Genomic DNA, 25670 nt, shown 5'->3' with positions numbered 1-25670 from the left:
AATGCAGATTTGGTGTGCAAAGGCCTTAATAACCCACTACCGTTGCCATTTTCGCATGATTTGCTAAAGATGAAAGCAGTGCAGTTGCTGTCCAGTTGACTGTAATCCCCTCGGCTGTTCACTAGTCAGTCTGGTGTAATGCCTGTCATCACTCAGGCCACAGGGTGGGATCTGAATGATGAGAGCAATGTTTTTCTAATGGTATTTGTGGTGAGTAAAGTGGGCTGTGGTTGCTCACAGCTCCCACTGCTCTCTGCAAGCTGCACACTGACAGTGAAGAAAAATGAGGCTGAAATTTTTCCAGCAGTGCAAATTTAGTTGACCATTATTGTCATTAGTTTACATATGCTGTTTAGTGCAGACTTTTACCCCATTCACCGCAGAATACTAGCGCATGCATTTTTAGTAAGTGTGCCCCGATGGGAATAGAAGCCCCAGGGGTGATATCTGCCAGTGTTAGTGACATCATTTCACCACAGAATGTATTTTGTATGGGTTTGGCAGACTATGAGCCAGGGCTGTTTGGATGTAGTAATAATCTTAATGGTTGAGTTAAGCCTCAGTGGACATCAAATGGAGTTAAAAAAAAAAAAGGGTTGTTTTTGTCACTAAGTACGGAAAAACACAGATTATAAAACATTGCTATTATTAAGCCTTGTGCTGTTGATGCTAAGAGAAAAAAATCTGTTGTGACCATTACAGTTATCTAGGTTATGGATAGATCTGCATGGTTAAATATTAATAAAGAGCCAATACTAACTGCTGATCTGAGACAGGGTGCAAACTCAGCTCTCTTATGTCAAAGGCAAATGCATTACCTTACTTTTAGCTATGCTATATGAACATTGTACTGTATTATTTGCTGAATTGGCACTGAATGTTAACATGAATTGTTTACTGCAGAGTCATCCAGTATGAACATAAGTTTAAGGAGACTAGGTCAGTTCTAAGCACTCAAAAGGAGTGAAGGCTTTCCTCCAGGAATGTTATTAGGTCTAGTAATAAGTATCTTTTGACTGACTACTGGATATTTTGATGTTAACAATGCAGCTTAGTTAGATTTAAAAAAGATTTTCATGTGATAAAGTAGCATATGGTCTCATATGCCAGGGTTTCTCACACAATAATTTATTTGTGGCTTCCTGCCATGCTTACAAATTTCCCCTTGAGGACGAATAAAGTTTTTAAATTGAATTAAATTAAAACATCTGCCACGACAATCAGATTTTCTATTTTTGTAGCTGGCCTGGTCATTAGGTGTGCTGTTGAAATATTGAAACCATTTGGTTATTATGGCACCACACTCAGAGAGCAGAGCATACTCTGGGCACAGACAGAGCAGTAGAACGTCAGGCTCATTGCAAGTAAAACATAACAGTTCATGCCACTGGGTCAAAACATTTGCTTTCACTCTGCAGCAGCTGCTCCTCTCATTGATCAATCTGATCTGATCAGCTCTGAATGGATTGACAGATCATTTATCCAACCAGTGAGTCACAAACTGCTGCTGAGGGAAAAAACAAAGCTCTATATATGCTGTGTTTCTGGACCCGTGAAAACCTTCAAATTTAGAGAGGGTACAAGCTGAATCTGTACATATCAGACCCAGCGCATTTAACGGCTATGTGTCACTGTCTGAGTATGCTCTGCGCTCTGAGAGCGTGATGACAGAACAACATTTATATCCGAATATCACTCCTAATGAATAGTCCAGCTCCAAAAACATTAAATCAACATGTTGCAGGAGATGTTTTAATTGTGGTGGGGTGCCTCAAATAAATGAATGTATTGGAAACCCTGCATTCTAAGAGCATGGTGGTAGTTGTCACAGATGAGAAAAAACTGTACCATGATGCTGAATATACACATCACCACAGAATAAACTGTGCCATTCAGCTGTGCCAGCTTGCTAGCTGGCTCTTAGAAAACTGCTTTTCCACAGTATGACTATGCCCACTGAGGTTTTAGTAAAACAAAGAGATTAATTCTGCCTCTAGAGCAGCTCTGCCTCTAATAAATATTTGGATACCTAAAACTCCAATCTGTGATTAAGTGCTGTGTGAACAAAGATTTGTAGCATTTTGTGATTCTAGCATTAATTAAGTTGATAAAGACAAACCGTTCAAAGGCATAGGAAAATTATGTCTTTTTCACTGTGGAAATTGATAAAATTACAATTAACAGGGGATGTTATACTGTGGGCAGACAACGTATAATATACAGTCTGGGATATTCCAATTCTAAGAATATAGAATGAGTTTAATTGTCAAGATAAACACTACATGAGCAAATACTCCACTACGTTGCATTAGCTAGTTAATGGATTGTACTCGTCATATTGGATTATGCATTTTGCCTAAATGGTTCCTTAGCTTTTATCACTAATCCAGGAACAGTTACTCCTAATTAACTCTATCAGCCGCCTTTCTGTGGTACACTGTTTCTGGCTCTGCTTCTAAAGAATCAGGGAAAATCAATTAGGGGGATAGGGATCTGCGTGCCTAAAAAGCACAAAGGCTAGGGTCCAATCCCTAAGGCTGGGGTTGGCAGTAATGTATCAGCATCATTGTATACAGTTGGGTTAAATTCCATGTGCCTTCAGGTCTGGAAATGAACATTATTGCCTCACTGATGATGTCTAAATAGATGTGTTTGTTGGATCCAAGGACAGGTCTAGAAAAAGTGGCCAAGTCACGCAATTAGGCTTCAAAGTGCCAAGTGAAGTGACAGTAAAGAAGCAGCATTTGTTTTCCACTCTGCTGCAATTGGATGTGAATAAATTCTTCAACTTGCACATCCCTGTCAAGAATTACAGTGTGAGTTACCACTGAGTGCTGCAGAGGGAGGGTAAGGGGGGTACCAAACCCCAAGCTGTGCTACCTTCTCCGCCTGAGTGCAACGCCATCCCTCTTCAGAAATTGTCAGAAAGAGACAGGTGCAAATTATGTCAGCTTAACCATATTATAGCGTTAGGCAGCAGTAGTGAAAGACGGGGCTGTTTGACTCTCTGTCATCATTTTTAATGGATGAAAGCGTGCTACATGTCTGGATTTAGAAGCGGGAGAGGTGTGTTCGGGCGGCTGGGTGTTCTCGCAGCTCCAGTGGGTGGAGTGATGACCGGCTTGGCAGACAAAGGCAGCACAGACCCTCTCACTCTGTATATGCTCTGGCTTCACCTTTTATTTTTGTTTCTTTTCATATCTGCTCCTTAATAGACTGTAATGTATTATCGTTTTTCTGCGTGTGCTGCAGAGCCGGTGTGAATCATTTCAGTCCAATAAAAGTGGGAATTTTGTTTTCATTGGCTGTGAGAAATAATTTGGTATTATAACACAGTTGACCTTCTCTTTTATTGCTGCACAAATCTGTCCATTGAATTCCCTTGTACTTCTTTATATCCCCATGAGTCCTCCAATATGAAAAGATATTAGCAAAATCAGGCTAGTGGAGTGGGTGTGTGTACTGTATGCTGGCTTGTGTAACATCTTATTTTAAGTTTGTACCATTCTCTTGGTTATAAAAAGTGAAGCACGGCTGTAATCCGCCTACTCTTCAGCCAATCAGTTGGTTGATGGGGAAAAATCTGCATGTTATCTCCAGATTAACTAAACTGGCCACAGTACACTAATTGAACTCATTCTGGAAGCGTTGCACACACATCCACCAAAGCAAGTTTTTTTTGTTTTGTTTTTGTTTGTTTTTTTCTGGCAGCATTACACCAACAACTCTGCAACCAATGAGAATTTGATCATACAAGAGCATATCTTTCTTATCAAATCTTTTTATTGATTTTGCACCAGTTTTAAGACATTGAGCTGGGGCATATACAAGAGCATATCAACCAACCAGTTGAACAGTTTATCAGAAGGTGTATGATCAACTGTTAAGGGCAGAGTCCTGCTGATGGATCGTCATAAAACACCTTGTATGACATCTTTCAAAAATGTACACTCAACGGTTTGTATGATATGATATCTTAAGAATTAGCGCCCCACAAATGACCTCATGTACTCTACATAAAGTTACTGTAGTTAGGTTTTTGAAAAGACACATGGTATCTTAAAATGAGTCAAAGTTGAAACCCCTCCAAACACTGGTCTCCTGTGAGAAAGTTCTGTTTTGTGACCCATCCACCACTCCAACCTGTGTCCTCAAGGGACCACTTCCTCCTGTACTCTCGTCAGTGCATTGGTAAAGTGATCTTAAACTTCCCAAATTTCAGGGATTATACACAAATAACTGGCTTATGATTACAAGCTATATGTACAAATTGTGGTGCATGAACAGTGCACATAAACAGCAATACCACACCCGTCAAACCACATATGACCAACTTCAAACCTCGTGCTTTTCCAATAATTTGCTAAGGCAGCATGTCTGAAGTGATCACTGAGGGACATTTAATACATGTGAAACTAGTATAACATGTTTTAAAATGATGGGAATTTGGGAAATACAGTTTAAATAAATACTTTTGCTCACTCTTTTATTATTGGTAAGCACATTTCACAGTTATCGTGCCTGTTAGTAACACACCTGATTGAAGTGACTCTCATATTCCAGCTGGCACAGAAGACAGAGCTTTTACACAGTCAGCAGTCAGAGGATTCAAATGTTAAAACAATAAAATCAGTCATTATAATTCTCATTTTAATATATTTATTATCCAACACCTGTGATCCAACCCACATTCTTTTTTAATTTCATCAGGAACTGAACCCAGTGGACAAAACACTGCCTGCATATTAATTTTTTATGTGGGTCTTCTATTGGTACGCAACCCGGTGCAGGACCTTGGTTTAGGGCATACAGGAGTATGTATCTTCCCATGGTTAATAATAGGAACACAGCTCTTTGATTTGAAGTAAAGAGACAGAAGCACATAATGTAGATTTATCTCTGAATTCTAAAGAACTTGTTAGTCTGAATAATTATTTTGCCCTTTAATTCAGCCTCTTGTAGATGGTGCCATTTAACATATCTTGGAAATAAGACCTTGGGAAATGAATTAATGTGAACATAACCTTGAAACACTCAAGCTCCACACCCCTTTAATTTTACTTTTAGACCAACCTTGAGATGAATTCCTTCTCTACAATTCAACCTTTGCACATAAGCGCCCGCTGCACAGCAAAATCCATCACTCCCCGCAGTAACGCCTATCATTTCAATGTGTCACATATAGGAAGAAGGGCGATACATAACCGTTACCTGCCACGTCAGGACATTGTTCATCACTCAGAGTGACTAGTGAGAGCTGCTCATTCTTTTCGGCATATCAAAAAAAAGGGACCCGGTGCTTTGCCGTTCCTCCCACATCCCTGAGGGGGAATTAACACTAATGAAATGGCAGGAAGGGAGACACTGGCTTTGTGGTAAATGTGCGGGTGAATGTACCAGCCTGTAGGGGATGATCCGTTTTGTCTGAGAGCACTCATTGGTTTTCTTTAAGCGAGCTGCGAGACAAATTCGCCCTCAAGTGCACACGGCGCTGTGTTTCGAATCTGGCTCTCACATGCAGCAAGGCCCCCGTTGATTTTGCAGGTACAAGCTTGTTTGCCGCTGACATTGTTCTGAGAAGAGTTTCCCATTGTACAGAGAAATTTTGCAAGATAAGAATAGCACCCTTGGTATTGCAGTAATTATCATCCACTTCCACTTTGCTGCATCTCGGTGGGGAAATCAATGAATGAAATGTTATTAAGTTGATGGTGTCTGAATGTATTTTGGCTTCCGTAATAATCATCATAGTTTTCCGTGTGTGTGTTTGTTTGCAAAGATGATACTTGACCTTCTCTTTGCTTAATCTCGTGATTTATACCACAAAGAATCCACTGTGCAATACATAGGGAGACATGCTGCAATATGTTGCTGAATTTACGTGATAAATTAAAGCAGATTATGTTATTTTGTGGCATGATGAGAGAGAGAGCGCCTTGGCTGTGGGATTGTACCAATTACATTTCAAAGAAGGAGGATTAAGGGAACCTTTAGCTGAGAGGAAGGAAAAGTAATGTTTCGAAATTTGCAACACTGATTATTTCCAAGCTTTCTCCGGCATAAGCATTTTAACTGAAAGACAGATTAAAGTATAGAGTTGATAAAGAAGGAGAAATTAACCCTTTGGGCCTAATTAACATTTTTGAGATTAGCATAATATTCTCTACTGGGATGTCACTTCCTCTTTGGCTCTTTTTTAAATTAAACATCAAAGCTGAATTGGCTTGGAGTTATCCCAAGTCTCCCAATTTAGCACGAAGGATGCGGACCCTGAGGACCACCACCAGAGCAAATCAGTGAGGGGATAATGAGGAAGAGGAGGTGTCAAAGGGTCCAGAAGGTCCTGCATTGGGAGATTATTACTCTAATGGCTCTGCTTCAGCAGCACATGCTGCCCACTGTAGATTCATCCCTCAGTCATTTTGACGGACCAAAGAGAGTTCCTGTTACAGACCTCATCTTTTTCACTTGTGAGAGCAGTAGGCGGCCCGCTCTCCTTCAGGAATCTATTGAATTTTGAGAGTACAGTGAGCTCTGGTGTCACCGCTTCATTAATTTAAAATGCTAACAGTTGGATTCATACTGACACTGAATAGATGTAGATGAAGTGCTGTTTTTCCTGACTCGAAAATCCAGCTCTGCCTACTGCCGCTTGACTGATGCTTTTGCAGATATGTCAGGCCGGGACCAGCTGGTCAGCCGGCTCTGATATGATGAATGTGGTGCAGATGGATTGATTCATCAATACTACACCGGTTGTCTGTGGGAAGCCCCTTTTTTTCTGAATTGATCAAATTACATGCGAGTTTGCATGAATATGGACACATCCTAATTAACCTGCTTGGGGGGGCCTGTCGTATAAACTATGTGCTGGGACCCTATTAACCCTTTGTTCCCTCTCCTTGCTGTGCACTGTGTACGCTGTTCTTATGCTGGAGTGTTACACAGCCCCAGGTCTGCTGTGTGGTGATGTGATGACAGACAAATGAATTTCGGATTATGCAACATGTATAGCAGCAGCTGAATAAGGAAGATCTTAAAAATGGGTTTTCAGAGGGTTCATCTTCAGGACAGGGCCGAATGATTAGATGGTAAAGCAGAACCTTATTGGTCCTTATTGTGTTAGTTGATAATATCAGTTCGATTTTGCAGTGCATTTTCATATATAATCAAACAAAACAGCCCCAGCCAAGTCATGAGAAGAAAATGTTGGCATTGTATGTTTCTGCAAACTACAATTATATGAGTTCATATGTAGTATATGAGCTGAATTTGTCATTTGGAAGTGGAGGGGATGTTGGCACAGCAAACTTTCCATTTTTTTATCTTGTGTGTTCTGTGTTCCCTTGCTAAATTTTGGTGTTTTTGGGGGTCCATAAACACAATGCAAGCGGATCTCATGAGTTCTTTGTTTCCTCAGCAGCTGATTGAGGAGTTTGAGGGTTGAATAATTGATCTGTTGATCTGGTCAAATCAATGGATGAGAAAAGCAAAAAAAGCAAAAAATTTTGGACTTGGGGTAATGAATAGTTAAGTTTCACATTCAGGATGCTCTTCTGTCCAAGATTGTGGTGCAGTGAACTAACTCTTAGTGACTGTTTGGCCTATTTTACACGCTTTTCATTCTTCATTTTTTTTTTCTAGTTTTTTTTTAGTTTAGTTTTGTGTTCATACGTATGTCATACACTTTGGTAAGATGGTGTGTTTTTGTTTAATCTTGGAATTTCTAGCTCAGCTCCTCCAATAAGTCTAAAATACTTTAAATAAAATTGATAAATGCATGCTGTTCAGTGCAAAACATGCACCACTGAAACCCATTCAAACTGCAATTTTTGATCCCACAGCCATCAAAGCACAAAAACATGCATTGTGTCATTTTGGGCTTTTGCCTTAGATTTTGTAATTTTTACTATTTTCCACCCGATGATGTAATTTTTTTTGCCACATTTAGCATATGGAGTAAATACGTGCTATTTCCACTGGGTGTACTTCGCTGCAAATTATTGACATACCCCTGGCTGTGATAATAAAAAATACATTTTAAAGAATCTGCTTAGCATGAAGTATATTGAAACAATTCATTTTGTGCTTTTTTTCCATCTAAAACGTGGTGGCATCATGAAAAAAAACCTGGCATTTAAAGGGTTACATTTATGAAAATTAATAAATATTTAATATTTATGATTAGGACTGATGCTGGTTAAAAACTTAACTCAATAAAAGCAGAAAATTCTATTAATGTATGGCACTTTTTTAAAGCTTGATTTTGAAAAGCACATTTTGTGCGCAAAGCGATAAAAGTGTGTGTAATATTAAAGTGGACCCTAAGGGTTAACAAACAAAGTATTTGGCCTCCTAGGATCTTTTATGACTTCCCATTCTAAATCTGTAGTCATTAATATGAAGTTGGTTCCCCCTTTGCAGCTTTAACAGCTTCCACTCTTCTGGGAAGGCTCTCTACAAAATTTGTGTGAGTGTGTCTGGGAATTTTTGCCCATTCAGATTTTATACACCTGTGGCAGTGGGACTGAATGAAACACCTGTATTCAGTGAGTAAGAGGTGTGGCCCAATACTTTTGTCCATATAGTGTATCTTCCAATACCACTCCTAATAAATGATCCAGCTCCAAAAATATCAAATCAATATCTGGCGGCAGATGTTTTAATAGTGATGGACCTCCATGAATAAATGTGTGTGAAAAGCCCTGATGGTGTCACACCAAGGCAACATGTCTGCCGAGCTGCACTTAATGTACTTAGTGCACTTAATGCACAGACATCAGAGTGGTGTAGAAGTTATCATCTCAGTGACTTGTGTACTCCTTAAAATGTCCAACTCTCTCCATGTCCCCAGAGTCATTTTTTTTGAGTTTTCAGCTGCACGTCAGTCTTTATCAATGTTGTTTTGCTCAGAAAATTCTGTTTCATGCGGCTGGAAACTGTTAGCTAGTAAATGGACCTCAAGTTGTGATTATTTTTTCAGTCTTTTTATAGATAGATCTGCAATTAGTTTCTGCAATTGAGTTATAAAGGATGTACTGTATGCAAATGTATACTAATTACCATGTTTTAGTACTATTAAAATAAGGTGATTAGAGCAAACATTTCTGGACAAAGCAATGCAACTGACTTTTCTGAGTTTATGCAGAACTACCTGGCAGCTAACATGTAAATGCTTTCTGCTGCTGCACTGCTGGAGGTGACTGGAGTTTATCCAGATGGTGTCTTGTAAACTGATTTCAGAGGTTTGTGGTGTTACTGCAGCATTTCAGCAGCAAACTGTGCAGTTCGCACGCGACTTTGGTTTTTGTCAAGTTCTTCTTTGTCCTTGTAGTTTTAAAATTTACAAAAACATCTGCTGCCGGTTTCCAGGTTCATACACAAACTGTTCCTGCTCACAAGAGTCAAGGAGAGGCGTGTCCTTGATAAATGTTGAATCTATTCTTACCCGCTAAAGAAAGAAACATAGAAATCCACATTTTTCTTATGTTTATTTAATTTCATACAGCAGATTATTTTATTTTGGTCTCAGAAAGAGTTTACCAGGAATTAAGATTCTTAAATCATAACTTAAGCTAAGAGGGGGAGAGATGGAGGGAGGAGACAGAGAAAGGGGAAGAAAGAGACGGCAAGAGACCAGTTAGTTTTAAGTGAAGGAGGACACATCTCATTCACTTTGATTTTGGACTCAGAGACCCAATCTCGAAGGAAAAGAGGGAAAAAGAAAACGTTAATTTTATATGACTTAGGTTATAAAGACTGCAAGGGTCCAACTCACCTTGAGTTTTATTTTTGAGTTCTGTTTTTGTTTGTTTTTGCCTCCCCATACCTCCCCCCTTTCTTTTTAATTTCTTTTTAATTATTTTTTTGTTTATTTTTATTTTTTCTTACTCTCCCTCCCCCTCTGTTATTTTGACTTGATCCTGATCTCCAAAGGACTCAACCTGGATCTGAGACACTTAAAAGAAAAAAACTGATACATAACATGGGACTAAATGAGACCAGTCTCTTCTAAGTTTAGTTAATTATTTGGATTTTGAACTCTGAAGGATCAATCCTTGATGTAAGACTCAGATACTACATAAACTGAGAAATGGGGTCACGAGTGAAGCCTCTTTGATTTAAGGGATTTATCAGGAAAAAACAAACACTTACGGTTACTAATCAAGGTCTCCTATAGCAATTTATACAACAATGTCGAGACACTGAAACGCAAAGGGCAAAGACATGAGCCCATCTTCCAGGGCTCCTCTCTCGGGGAGGAGAGGACTTCACCTCAAGGAGTGCTTAAACACCAGAAGCACCCGAAAGGCTCGACTCGATCGAGCCTCATCGATGGAGGCAACAAACACTAAAGTAAATAAAGAAGACTCATTTAGATGTAAGTTATTTTTACATTTGTACAAAGTTCTGTTCACTAAGTTCATGAATGTTTACGGGATGTTTAAGGTCTTAAAAAACACAGCACAACACAGGGAGAAAGACGACACAAATAACCTGCAAAATAAATGACAGACAATCAAAATATTAAGATTATTTCATATAATATAAATGGAATCCTGAATCCAGTGAAAAGAAGTAAGATTCTGAGTAAACTGAAAAAAGAAAAAGCACACATTGCATTGTTACAGGAAACGCACCTGAGCTCAACTGAACATGAGAAATTGAGGAGGCTGGGTTTTTCAAAAGTGTTCTACTCATCATACAAATCTGGTCATAGAAGAGGTGTAGCCACCCTAATATCTCAAAGACTCCCCTTTGAGAAAACCCTGGAGATTAAAGGTAAAGAAGGGAGATACTCACTGATCTCAGGGAAAATAGAGGGCACTGAAGTTTCGATACTGAACGCTTATATCCCCCCCGGCAGTAATATAGCAATCTATAGAAAAATATTTGACTTAATGTCAGAAGCAACAGGCATTCTTATTTGTGGAGGGGATTGGAACATTCGAATTAACCCAAGGCTAGACTCTTCCAAAATGTTTACACAAACCCCAACCCATAAAAAAATTAAGATTCTCATGTCAGAACTTGGGGTGATTGACCTATGGCGAGATCCTCACCCATCAGAACGAGACTACACTCATTATTCTAACCCACACGACGTGTACTCGAGAATTGATTACTTTTTCATTTATAAGAGGGACTGCCATAGAGTACAGCAGTGTGAGCATGGAAATATTGACTTATCAGATCATGCTCCTATCCTGTTAACAATCCAAATAAACAATAGCCCAAGAAATACATTATGGAAACTAAACTCCAGTATCCTTAATGATCAGCAATTTAAAACACAAATAAAAAGAGAAATAGAACAGTTTTTACAAGAAAACAACAATAACGAAGTTACCTCAGAAATAGTATGGGATACACTTAAAGCTGTCTTCAGGGGGAAAATAATCTCATATTGTGCAAAAAAAAAGAAAGATAGACAAGAAAGTTTAGCAAAATTAACTAGAGAACTGGAAGAGCTTGAAACAAAACACAAAAAGGACTCAAATCAGAATACTGTGTTACAACTAAAAGAAACCAGGAAGGCAATAAACACTTGGTACACCCAGGAAACACAAAAAAAAATGTTCTTCACAAAACAAAAATACTATGAGACGGGCTCAAAGTTGTTAGCAAGGAAACTACAAAAACAGAAAGCAGACAGCACTATTCACAAAATCAGGAACCCAGTTACAAAGAATCTGGTATATAAAAGAGAAGAAATACAATCAGCCTTTCAAAAATATTACGAAGAACTATATTCCCAATCACAATTAGAGGAAGAACAAAATATTAGAACTTTTTTAAACTCTCTTAGCCTACCTATCCTAAACGAGGAGCAAAATAATGAATTAACGGCAGAAATAACAGAAGAAGAATTAGACAAAGCCATATCAAGGCTAAAAACCAACAAGTCACCCGGACCAGACGGATTTTCATCCGAATGGTATAAAGCCTTCAGGACCGAACTAAAACCATATCTCCTTCATATATTCAATAAAGCTTTAAAAGAAGGAAAAATCCCGCCAACATGGAAGGAGGCCACCATAACAGTCATACCCAAAGAGGGAAAAGATAAATTAGAATGCGGCTCATTCAGACCAATCTCAATTCTTAATATTGATTACAAACTATACACATCGATTCTCGCAAGACGAGTTGAAAGAGTTCTCCCCCAGCTCATCCATACAGATCAGACCGGATTTGTTCCACAGCGACAAACACACGATAATATAAGACGATCACTACATGTATTAAGCCATATTAAAGAACAAAAATTACAGGCTCTATTGGTCAGTTTGGACGCAGAGAAGGCCTTCGACTCGGTGAGCTGGGGGTTCCTATACCTGGTCCTTGAGAAATTCGGTTTTCACAAGAGTTTTGTTAACGCAATGAATTCGTTATATAACAACCCTACTGCCAGAGTTAAAATAAATGGGCATCTATCAAAAACCATTAAACTAGAAAGAGGTACAAGACAAGGTTGTGGGATGTCACCGCTTCTTTTTGCTCTCTTCATAGAGCCGCTAGCCCAATGGATCAGGCAGATAGATAACATCAAAGGAATTAACATAAATAATGATGACCACAAGGTGGCGCTGTACGCAGATGACATCTTGGTGTACCTAACTGAACCATCTAAATCTCTCCCCGAATTATTTAAATTACTAGAACAGTATGGTAAATATGCAGGATATAAGCTAAATATCCAAAAGACACAAATTTTAAAACTCAATTATAACCCACCAATAGAGCTCCAAAAGAGATTCCACATGAAATGGAACCAAGAAGCAATAAAATATCTTGGAATATTATTACCAAAAGATATAACCACAACTAAAAAAATGAACTATGACCCACTTATAAACAAAATAAAAGCAGATATTGCAAGATGGAACTCAAATCCATTTATGAGTTTAACACAAAGAATAGAATCAATTAAAATGAACATCCTTCCTAGGATTTTGTACCTGTTTCAGGCTCTCCCGGTCGAAATTAAATCCCAACAGTTTAATGAGTGGGACAAAATTCTCTCAAGATTCATCTGGCAAGGGAAAAAACCGAGAGTAAGATTTAAAACGTTGCAACTCCCCAAAAAAGAGGGCGGAATGGCAGTCCCACATTTAAGAAATTACTTTTACTCAACTCAGATCAAGCCATTATTACATTTATGTAATCAGGAATATAACGCAAGATGGAAGGATATAGAAAAGACCCTAATTAAGGATTCCCCAATTCAAGCAGTGTTAGGTAATAAGGAAATAAAACAAACAGTAAGTAAACTAAAAAAACCCATGGCTGAAGTTCCAACTTAAAATCTGGAACACAATCAAAACAGATTATAAATTACTGGATAAACTATGGTTCATCAGATGGATTGCATATGATCCTGACTTCAAACCAAACCAATTAGACCTCAGATTTAAAACCTGGACAAGCAAAGGGATCTCAACATTCTACTCACTTACAAATAAAGGAATACTAAAAGACTTCCAAACACTAAGAAGAGAATTCTCCTTAGAACAGCAGGACTTTTATAGATTTTTGCAACTTCGTAATTATTTTTGATAAATGCAATAAAACACTTCCTGTAGACCTGGAAGATGCAATATTAAAAGAATTCTTGAGGTCATATTCAAATGAATCAATTAAAGGTGCCATCTCAAGGTTGTACAAAGGCCTCCTAACAAAAAAACCATACACCACAGAATATATCAAAAATAAATGGGAAAAAGAAGGACAACTTGACATAACCAAAGAAGAATGGCTTAACTACTGTGAAATTCTATGGAGATGCACAAGTGCACACACATGGAGGGAATTTGCGTGGAAATGTTTGATAAGATTTTTCACTACTCCAAAGATGAAAATTCACTACACAGGGGAAGACCCCATATGCTGGAGAGGATGTGGAGGTCGAGATGCAAATCATTGGCATGTGTTCTGGAAATGCCCAGGGTTGCAGAATTTTTGGTCAGGGGTTCATAAAACAATGGAGGAGATATTTCATATAAAGATACCCAACCAATTTGAAACCTTTATCTTAGGCAAATCAGATTTTATTACCGAAAACACCAATAGATATCTTTTGATAATTATGGTAACTGCAGCTAAGAAAAATATCACCAGACACTGGCTGCACCCCGAACCTCCTACAGTGAGTGAATGGATGGACACGATTGACGACATATATCGAATGGAAAAAATCACACACTCACTTAACCTACAGATGGACAGATTTAATAAAATATGGTCAAAGTGGATCTCCTTTGTTGAAAAAAGACAACCTAACTGAAGGGACACAACAGACTAATCCTTATTAAACAACAATCTCTGAATACAGTAAAAAGAATACAGGCCTACTACTGCTAGTTCAAACTCCCATATGTGTTGATACTCTCTAATTAACTTGTGTTTTTCTAATATACATCCCAGTTCTTATGTTTCTTCTGTTCTATTGAAGTTTATTATTACCGACCCCTTCCCCCTTCTGGAAGGGAGGGAGAGGAAGAGAGGGAAAAAAAAAAAAGGGAAAAAAACAAAAAAAAAAACAAACCTATTACTAATTTTCCACTGCTGGTATTGTGCCATGTCTTAACTAAATATTCTATTTTTTAGGGGGTAAACTTAAAAAGAGGAAAAAGGGGAAAAGGAAACAGTGAGGCTGTGGTTTATATGGAGCAGTAAAATCCACTTTTGAAAGTGATAAATTGACATGTGAGGTTCTGACAATACTCTGTACTCCACTGTTTGACTTTATTCTTTTGACAAACATTTACTTCCTTTAACAAGTGTACTGGATGTTTCAAATGTGTACTGTACCTTGTATGGAATAAAAACTGTAAATAAAAAAAAAAAAGAAATCCACATTTTTCAAAGATCAATATGAAGATTTCCAGACTTGACATCGATCTGGAGAGAAGTATATAAAGATTGTACTTGTATTGACATTTTTACCCAGCCAATTATTATCTTCCTTAGTATCAAACTGAGTTTGAATGCCCCATGATGTTCTAAATTAATATACTTCAGCGTGAAAGCAGACAGATACAATAGGATTTGATAAGGATCCCCGAGCAGCAGATACTTTTCCTCTCATCATCATTTAGGGCTTTTGAGAAACACTGATCAACATTCTTCACCATTTTCTGACCCTTTTAAACTAAATAACTTATAGATGAATCCAGAAAATAATGGACGCATTAATTGACAGTGAAAATAGTCATTAGTTGCAACCCTAGCTGGAAGTGAGCTCTATGCAACCATAGCTCGATACAAGTACTGTGTGTAAGATAGTCCCCTGCTTCATACACACATCATGTGAAAGGGGGTCCCTGTTACTGTTACTATCAGTGTCTGGCAGACAGGTTGGACAGCACAGCATCAACCAAAATCCAAGCCCCTGTCAGTAGTAGACAAACTTACAGAACTTTGGTACCCAGAATGAGGTACCAGCACTGCTTAGTTATAGAAGTAGTTTACACTGTGGGACCTCTCTTAGACATAATTAAGACAACTGCTGCCATTCTCCTGCTGTCTTGCAATTATATTTTTTGTTTTATTGTGATAATGCTTTGGGGGATGTTAACAGGAAGTACAGTGGTGCCCCAGAAATGAGTCCTAGAACCTAGAAATGACTTATCATTTTAGTACTTGTAGTTCTCTCATCTTGAATTCAATGGGTTTTTTGAATGCGTTTTGTTTAGGTACCTGAAATCAAGTCTGTGTTTAACACAAGCTTAAGAAACTTCTATGACCTAAAATACTTCAGTAAATACCCCACTAGCAAACATTGAAGCTTTAATGTGTCTTAAAAAAGATGCTAACAAGTGGCTAAAAGGAGACTACAGAAAGTCATCATGGCCAGCATGTTTTTACAGCCTCTCTGTGGTGGCGATGTTTAAGTCATGCAAATAATGTAGTTTCATTTTAGCCTAACATTAGCTTTTTAATTGTAGTAATTGAATATAGGCTTCAAAAATCCTAAAAAGTGGTGTTTCTGGAGATAATCTTGCTATGTAAGTATCATTATAATTTGTTCACCACAGAGCTTATTTTCTGCAATTATCCAGAGTCCAAAGGAAAAATCCCACAGACTTTTTAACAAGGGAGTCAGCGCCATGGTAACTTGCCCACCGGCCTACAAAAATACAGTACATCATCCCTGGGGCACTCTGTAGGATTCAGAAAGTAAATCACGGGCTACAACTTGAGCCAAGTCTTAATTGGGGATTGACTGACGTTGTTTTTTCAGGGCCGATACCGTTCATTTGTAGTTAATGAGACCTATATTTGGAAGCGATATGCATTTACAATAAAAATAAATCTTTCTGTCAGTATTTGGAATTTGGGATATAACAGTGACCTACACAAAACTTTGTTTAACTGCCTTTAGCAAATGCTTAGACAAAACTGAAATGGTCAACATCACATATAGCAACTTTTTTTATAAAGTCAAGTGAGAATTCAAATAAAAAATGAATGAAAAAAATAGCCTCCTGACGTTTTACAACGTAAAAATTGCTGACACTTTCTTTGCACTTTTTGATTAATTAATTGTAACAGCAATCAGTAAAATAAAAATGCCTATACAGATAATTGGCAAAATGCAAAATATCTGCCCCAATAATCAGCCAGGACAATAATCTTTCGAGCCCTGGTCTAAATTTTTTTAGAATTTGGCAAACTTGCAAGATTAAAAGTATACAGAGTTAGCTATCAATACTTCCTGTTTGCAATGTACCCATGGATTTAAAAACAACTGTAACTGGATAACTGTTTACAGAAGAAAGCTGAAAAATGTGACAATTCTCAGTTTAGTTCTGGCGGTATACATTGTGTCTTTTTAATTCCAAGTGGATTGTATATTCTCAGAGCATATGTAACACTAAATCTAATGTTTTTCATGTCTGTGGATTCAAATTTGACTTTTGAGTTTGAGTTATGTCTGCAGATTTTGGCATTCGGGCACTAAAACCTTTAAAGCATCTTTCTGCAGTATCTGCTGCAACTGTTGGCTCTTTGGGCGAGTGAGAAAAAACAGTGCGTCCAATTACAATAAGTGACTTGCTGTTGTTTTTAGAAAGCTTGCATGAACCTACCCCATCAACCTCACACAGTATCTTTGCCCTCTTCGGCCTCTTCGCCCACACTCCAACTTTTCTGCCTTGCAGTTTGAAAACCTCAGTTTTAAGATTTCAGCTTTAAAAAAAAAAAAACAACTCCTCCCTAAATCACTCCAGCCTGTCCGTGTTGATTCTGATAATAACCAACTGGAGTGTTGTTTTAATCTGTCCTGTTTAGCCATTCATTCATAATGTGTTGACATGAAACATAACTTTAAAGCTCATTTGAGCTCAGTCAGATGGGACCGCAGAGTTACATGTTCTAATTTAGTTTAAATCCCAGATGTTAAGTCCAGGCAGCCTGCCAAAAAGGTTACTTGGAAAAAAAAAAACACCTTTAATTTTTTTATGTAAAAGAACCCTGTCACGCCAACATCAGCAAGTCAGTGCTCTGGTAATTTTTTTGGTGGGCAACAGAATCTTGTTGGAGGTTTATTTGCTGTGCAGAGGGCTAGCTTGCAGCAGTCGTCATCTCATATTCATGTAGGACAACTTGGATTCATCCTCCAGCAAAAAGTTGACTCATGCAGTTTTTCAAATCAAGTCTGAGGCATTAGGTGAAACTTTGTTAGCCTCCCAGTGCGCCTCAGCGGGTGCTCCTGATTGCTCTGTGCCCATACAGAGCCGAGGCAAAGCAGATGAGTGTATCTAATTGTGGCTCTGCTGTGTGATATGTCAGTAAGTCAGCCTATACCACTGACTGCTGGCTATATTAATATCCCAGCACCTCCACTTATTTATTTGGCTCATCTCTTATTTATTCCTCAGGCTAAGACCTTATTGCTCTTCTACCCCCACAACTAAATGTGAGTGGTAGCCGGCAGCTGTGCTACAGTGCAGCCCTGACACTTTGACGCCAGGGCTTTTGATAAGGAAGTTCAAGCTTGGGTATTGACGACACAGCCATCAGCAAAGCCTGACATGATTATTACTTTTTTTGACCATGTGTTGTCCCAGAAATATTTGGGATAAACAATATTATTGTCATTTCAAGACCTATTTATGCCAGTAATAATTATAATATTATAGTGTGATAATACCCCCCTTTCAAAGAGCAATGAACCTTTATTTTTTTTAGAGTACATTATATACATTGTAACTGAAATATGACAAATATATACATTTTTAAAAATATTTAACATATTTTTTGTATATAGTGTTGAGCAGTGATTATAACCTAATGCTGCCTTCATGTGCTCGTAGGAAATATCATATATACACATCAATGGCCCTCAAAAGTCGAAATTGGGATAATTCCCCATTTGCAGAGTTGTGAAGTTTGCTTGACATTTCAGGGCAGCAGAAATGGCAGCATTGAAACAGTGTCAACAATTGACGGTAAAAAATTAGATATTTTGTTTTTTCGCTCCTAGTAGCTATCATTTACAATTGGTAGTTGTACATTTTAGTTTATCCATCTATCAGCTGTAGCAAGCAAACTTTTGACTACTCACTTGACCTCATAAATGCATGATACTGCAAGATGCATTTTAAGATACTGAACCCCATATTACTCCTGATGCTGCGTAATCGGAGTGTGAGTGCGCATGATTGGCTACTGAGTAACAGGTGGCACCTTGTATGGTAGTCGCGGCCACCAGTGTGTGAATGTGTGTGTGAATGGGTAAATGTGACATGTAGTGTGGAAGCACTTTGAGAGGTCAAATGACTGCAAAAGCATTATACAAGTGCAGTCAATTTACCATCTATGCGTGGTATAGTTATATATAGCTGTGGGTAAAACTACATAAGACAGACTTTTTGGCTCATTGCCAGAGGTTGGCAAGCTAACAACCATCAGGACTGCACCTCTTCCACTGCAAAAGTGCCACTGAAGTCTACCACTAAGCTAAGCTGTGTTGTCTATGAAGTGTTGTTTTATTTTTATTTGTGTAAGTAGGCAGAGTGGAGAAAAAAAAGGGAGAATTGCTGTGCCTAATGGTCAGGAAAAGCCTACTGTTTATTCTGGCTTCATGTTGGCTAAAATCTTGGTGACATTTTAATGTAAACAAACAGCATGTAAACACAACTTTATATTGAGGTCAGCAGAATGATCACGGTCATATCCATATATCTCACAATGAGTCTTTAATGTAATCACCGTGGCAGCCCTACCATCCGTAGATTTCAGGGGATGCTATCCATCTCAAGGTGAAAGCTACCTCTCAGCTGCCAAGTCAAGGTCAAACTGATAAGCTTACGGAAGAGCATATGAGCCTTTATGGAAGGAGGCGACACTCCTTGTTCAAGCCTGCTGCCAGCATGCTTCACAGTCCAGCTGGACAGAGCAGAACTGTCTGCTGGGTCTCTGTGTGCGGTAATCAGCTGCACTGGGAATTCGAGGTGCCGGCTCCTCCAGGTACATGACTGATGCATGATGATGTACATGATTGATGCAATAAGTCACACAGGGAAAATGTCTCTTGTAATTACCACCGCGGTGTGGAACTGCACTGGGGATCAGTTTCTTGAATTTAAGGCATGAAAAAAATGAACCAAGAAAACCGCATGTTTAACAGCTGAAATATGAAAGAATGATGCGCACAGAGCATGATCATGATATTATGTCGACCCCTTCTATGGAAATAACTGGTCTTTTCTGAGATAAATGCATAGTGTGCTGCAGCATTGTGGTTTGAAATTTGCTGTTTGGATTTTTTTTTAGGAGAAAAAAGAAAAAAAAAACACAGTGTACCGGAGCCAAGCACATGATGGATGTGTCACTTGGCTTATTTGACGAGTTAATTGAAAGCTGTGCTCTGTCCTCGGCTAAATTAGGTGCTGCAAATGACGGGTTACTGTCAGTGAACAGGACAAATGCACCAGCCGCTCACTTAACCGGAAAATCAGTCATCAAGGGCTGCAAAGGAAATTGTTCCATCTCAAGAACGCTGTTCACATAATTCTGTCATGTGCTCCATTTGCTTAATTTGATTCACATGTAACTAATTCATTATAATGCAAAACAGCCTGCGGTTATCTGCTGTTGACTCACTGAACATTCTGTATCAAATTGGGGAGTGAATTATTAAATACGGTCATTTTCTGCGGAGAGTTTGGAGAGTTGTAGCTGCAAATATTGAGCAAAGCAGAAAGTCTACACGGCGGCATCTTTGCGAGGTAGACATGAATTACAAAAAGATGTCAAGGTGTAGTATTTGTCTGCCTACAGGAGTTGCTGATGTTTCTTTCTCTTGTTTCCTTGAGTGCTTCTGAAGTCAATTTACTATATGGTCCCCCAAGAGCAGGTATATGGAGCCTCCGGCAAATGTATGGAGCGCTCCATGGAGAGTCGGTGCAACTGACAGACTTCCGATAGCCAGCCGGCATAGAAACCCATTACAGCCGTCAGTCCGGCACTGGCGAAATCCATTATATGATCACCAAGATCAATCCATAAGGTAGCTTTTTTGATGTCTGCATTTGAAGCAGCACAGGGTGATGGATGATTTTAGCCTTCGGTTTTTCAGGAACCTGTTTGAAAATTCGGCCTTTTTGTCAGATTGGCCAGTCGATATATTTCTCAGAAGCCGCAGCTCTACATCAGCGGGTCTAGGTGGAGGCGTGAATACAGTACTGCTGGAAGGGAAAAGAATTGGGAACCATGGAAGCAGGTTTCCTGACGTTAAGGAGGAAACTCATTATGGTCCACCACTGCGTTGCTTTACAGACAACACACTGTCCCACCATTAAACAATTCCATTACACATAGCACTCTCAGCATAAACATATTTTCTTCCCCTGAATGTATCGACATGACATGATGGATTGCCAATGAAAAGCTGCCATCCATCAAGCACATACAAGTCTGTATTGCTGTGGGGAACAAGTATACTGACAATATTTCTCAAGGTTTAAATGAGCATGCTCATTGGAGGCAGCACGGGTTATTAGTTTTCCTAAATATCAGAGACACCCATTCTATTTTTAGCTTAATGCATTTCACCGCAGTATGAGGTAATTCACATAATGTAATTGAGCTCTGATGTACTGCATGTTGACTCCTCTGACTGAATGACTTGTCACGCTCCATAAAGGTACATCGGGAAACCTTCTTGCTCCTCGATATAAAAGCTTCGAATCAGACACAGCTATTAGTTCAAACTCCAACATTATCCAACGACTTCACATTGTTCAACAACCAAGGAAGCAACCCTTTAAAAATCATTGTCTGGAGTAAGTGGAATTGCTCACCGGAGATGACTAAGAACTCAGCCTGACTCTTCTAATAGCTTTTCGCAAGAATTGCTGTGCACCATAATCATTAACATTGAAATATCCCCACTGTATCCGCTGAGTGTGGAAAGCCTATCAGCAGTTGGAGTCGACCCCGGACCGTTCGGACGTGCATTGCCATGCAGCAAACAACTCGTGTGGCTTCCACTCTGTCTAATGACCCTACGCAAATGAGCTAATGGGGATCCAGCGTGATACCTCTGTCCTACCTCCAGGCTTCATCGTCCATAGCTAATTGTCACAAGGCTAATGACCACCTAAATGAGCAAAATAGAATCTGGACATGTGTACATGCTCAGACGGAGAGGAGCAGCGGGGGTTGGTATGGGTTTCAACACAAGAACACGTGGACCGTGGACAAATGGACGCCATGCGATACTGCCAATTGCTGTTTGGTTAGCCTGTCAAGCATCTCTTTTGACACAACATGAATCCCACTTTGATTATTTCCACCCCAGTGCCATCACGAGGCCAATCTAGATGTATTTTTCTCACTAGGAAGCAGCTTCTGGCCCCGCATATTTCCAGCAGGACCACCACCTTTGTGCTGCGCCCTGAACCAGAACCTATTGCTATATTGGGTTTGCAGAGCTGGTCAGCCGCAATCTCTAAGGCAATAGCAGCTATTTGTATTTGTTTGTGGTCCCTGTCCCATTTTCTGGCACGTTGAACCAGAACTGAACCAATATGGTCTGTTGCCAAGGTGCCGCCCAATGCTCTTCTTTTTTCTTGAGTGTAATTCGATATGGTGCTATTCATCAGGGCCTCGTTCCTTCTCAGATCAGCAAGATCTATTGGAGATTTCTTCTTCACCTTATTTCATACTCCAGAGCGCCAAGAGGGGTGGCAAATGAGGATAATGTGCAATATTGCGAGAAGAATTTGTTACACCTGGCTTATCAAGACCACCGCAGACAGAGCGGGACGCTGTGATCGAAATAATAATCACACATCAGTTTGACTGGGGAGCCGTCAAAATCTATTGTTCTCTCCGAGGTACGCCCCCAAGGTTATTATTAGCTGGATGTTAACATTTTGTACATTTCCAAATTACACACCCCACATGCAGCTGGATCCGTGTTGTTTATGGGCAGTGCGGCGGTAATCATATTAAAGAAGTGTTTGAGTTGTGCCGTCTTTTTGCCATAATTACACTCATCAAGCACTTTTGATACAATGCACGCACAGAGAGAAATAAAGAACGAGAGGTGCAGACAAACAAAATCAGTCCTCTTTCTGCACTTTAGCGCGCCAATTAGCATATGATAATTAGTTATGGACAATTGGCCTCCTGGATGGTTTCATTAAAAAGTATCACACTGGGACCTCATTAGCGAGCTAATATAAGGGGAACTGTTGGACCTGTTTTACTCTGGTGGATGGATCTCGTTTTAACTGGAGCAGCGTGATCAAGGCCTAAGACGTTTGAAGTCCCCCCCCCCGTAAGGAGTGTCAAGTGATGCGTTTGATTTGTTCACGTCTTAACTTGTTTTTGAGGCTTTTTGTATGAATACCTGAGCATTATGTAAAGTGTTTACAGAACGCTCAGTATCCCCAGGCGTGTAATTATTCACAGTGAATTGACTGATTGCGGCCACCTTGATAAGCAGAGCCAGGAGAAGACAACAACAGGAAAAAAAAATGGTGCTAATTTGAAAGAAGTCAAACATAATGCCTCCAAATCCCTTCGCTGCTTTTAGCAACTGTCATTGACGGGAAAGGTTACTGTCGCTTGCTGCCAGCTGTGGGGGGATGCAGAATGGGGGAGGGAAAGGAGTCTCCCTGGATCTTATCAGAGCAGCCCATCCAGCACGGCGTTCCACTTCCCTGCCCTCCTCTCCCTGGGTCTCCACTGAGCCTCTGACAGCTCCAGGTTGTTTCACAATAAACCAGAGGAAGGGTGTATAGGAGCCATACTGCGAGGATAAAGAGCAAGGGCCACACTCTATCTACGTTTCATGAACTCATCTATTCCAGCCCTGGGAGGAGAAGTAAGCCATTGTGGGGAGGACTCCGTTCTTCACATCACACGCACCAGCTTCAAGCTCCTGTCCCCGCTTGCCAAACCAATGCTTCATGTAGATGAACTGAGCTAATCTTTCCCCAAACCCCCACCTCCACCCCATTTCCAGCCTGAGCTGAGTTACAAATAAAGTCTGAGATGGAGACAGTGTTGGCAGGACTTCCTAACAAGATTCGTTTCATAACAGGGAAGGGAGTTGAGCTGCATGATGAATTATTGATATGAACTCGACGGTGACCCGCCACAGATCAGGGCACAAAAGTTCAGTGCTGTAAATCCCTGACAGCACTCATTATAAGACCGAGCCAGCTGCGGCAATATGTCCCTCCAGTACCTTTGTTGCCGTCCTCAAGGAATAAGCTCTTCAAATGTTATTGGGTGCCAGATGGTAAAACCACGGTGTGACAACAGGTGTCAAAAGCTAAAGCTCCGGGAAAACAGTGAACTCTGTAGTGCAAATTGCTCGACAAAATCCGGAACCTGAATGTATAATCGCACTTGTGGAGGTGATTTCCTCTGAGATTTACTTGAAGAAGCCACAGAAAAATCCTCAAGTATCTATCTGCGACAAAAAGGTTATGTGAAACTGCAAAAAGTCTTTATTTTCTGCAATTCTTTTCCATTTCAACTGTGCCACCTGAGTCATGAAGGTAGTTTGCTCACAGCGTTTTTTGGAACCTGGTTGAGGCTTATTTATGAATTTCTGTTACTGAGCACGTAGCAGCCGCTGCATCCAAGCCTCGCAGTGATGCCATCAACCTTGGCCCCTCTGGTGTGTGCTGAGTGTTTAGCTGGGAACATAACACCTCAAACTAATAATCACATTCTCTGTGATGAAGCGGCAACAGGCGCATGGAGAGTGTCATTATTCAAACTAATACAGTGGATGCATGCTCAGTAATAACCCGAAGCCCTGCCAAGATCTGACTGAGCAGAGCAGCACGAGACAATGGCATCTATCATATTAATTTCAGATAATTGTCTATACTTATTAAGTCACCAGGATGGCGGCCAGCTGAATCTAATTGTTTGACCTTAATTATCATCGGATATGCTTTGTACAGCCGGAGCCGGACATGATGGAGCATGGGGAATGCAGACGAGGGTTGTTGTTTGGGCACTCAAGCTGAAGGCAACACTGACGGAAAGTGCAACACAACCATTCATAACAGCAAGTGCTGCACATGGAGTAAAAGTGGCTTCCAGAGCGCCATGTAATGAAAGTCATGAATAAAACCCAGCACTCACTGTGTGGGATGTAATGCTGAAAATACAAAGGACTATACAACAGTACATATACAGTAGGTGTTGTTTCATAACAAAATCCCAAAGGAGCTGATAGAGCAGTGGATTTGAACAGCTGGTTTTATGTTTACAATCAATATAACCATTTTAGTTTAAGGCTGCAATTAGCATTTGATACTAAGAAGCAAAATTCTTGGTTTTCTTGATGTTGATGAAGGTTCTTGATGTTCTTTACCTTCATGTTTGACAAAAGGGCACATTGTGGCCAATATAAGGTTTTCCCACCAAAATTAGTGCATGCATACAGGTTTTTCAAACAAGGGTATACTTGCTAAATATAGTTGATAGCCTGCATTACCATTGCCTGTGAACACAGCGCTCCATCACACGAGACTGCCTTTCTGTCAGCTTTTGTTGGTGTGACTCTGTGGCGTCACGGACAGGCCAGAGGACAGGTAAACAGTAGATGGCAGTACGAACAGAGATCTTTGAAAACTTTTCAGTGATTTTTTCTCTTTCTATATTTCAGACACACCGATGTAGCATGTTGTTGCTAGTTGACTTCTATCTGCAGGTAAATGTTGCAGATTGAAGGATTGGTGGATTCTGTGATATTATTAATTAAAAGTGGTTGGTTAGGTAAGGACCTGTCATACATGATTGTTTTTTTGATATAAGAATACAAGGGAATTGTTTGTATGTTTGTTTGTTTTTTTGGCATATATTGTTAAATTGATGCACAATATGGCCAGGGATGTGACTTTAAGGGTAAAAAGGAAATTTCAACTTAACTTAAATGACATATTACTCCCAAGTAGGGCAGTGCGATATGGCTAAAAGATAATATCGCAATATCTTAAAGCAATATTGTGATACACGATATATATCGCAATATTTTTAAATGTCCTTTAAACTATTTTTAACTACTAATATCAAAAAATATTGAATGAACTGCAATTGCAATAATGTTAAATAAAGTAGAATAAAGATAAAGTAGCTACTGTCAAATAATAAAGTTGAATACACTGCTGTTATAATAACATTTAATT

At 39.5% G+C, this 25670-nt stretch overlaps 1 protein-coding gene across 6 annotated transcripts in view; it reads left to right on the top strand.

Moving 5' to 3' along the window:
- Window positions 1-25670, top strand: part of unc5db (unc-5 netrin receptor Db) — a 273315-nt gene that overhangs the window by 33351 nt on the left and 214294 nt on the right. The gene's annotated exons all lie outside the window — the stretch shown is intronic.

The sequence above is a fragment of the Plectropomus leopardus genome, chromosome 4, assembly GCF_026936395.1.
Source record: "Plectropomus leopardus strain MGB_pleo_1.0 chromosome 4, ASM2693639v1, whole genome shotgun sequence".
NCBI classification, from domain to species: domain Eukaryota; kingdom Metazoa; phylum Chordata; class Actinopteri; order Perciformes; family Serranidae; genus Plectropomus; species Plectropomus leopardus.
The sequence above is the reverse complement of the archived record's forward strand: the minus strand, read 5'-3'. Positions and strand labels throughout refer to the sequence as shown.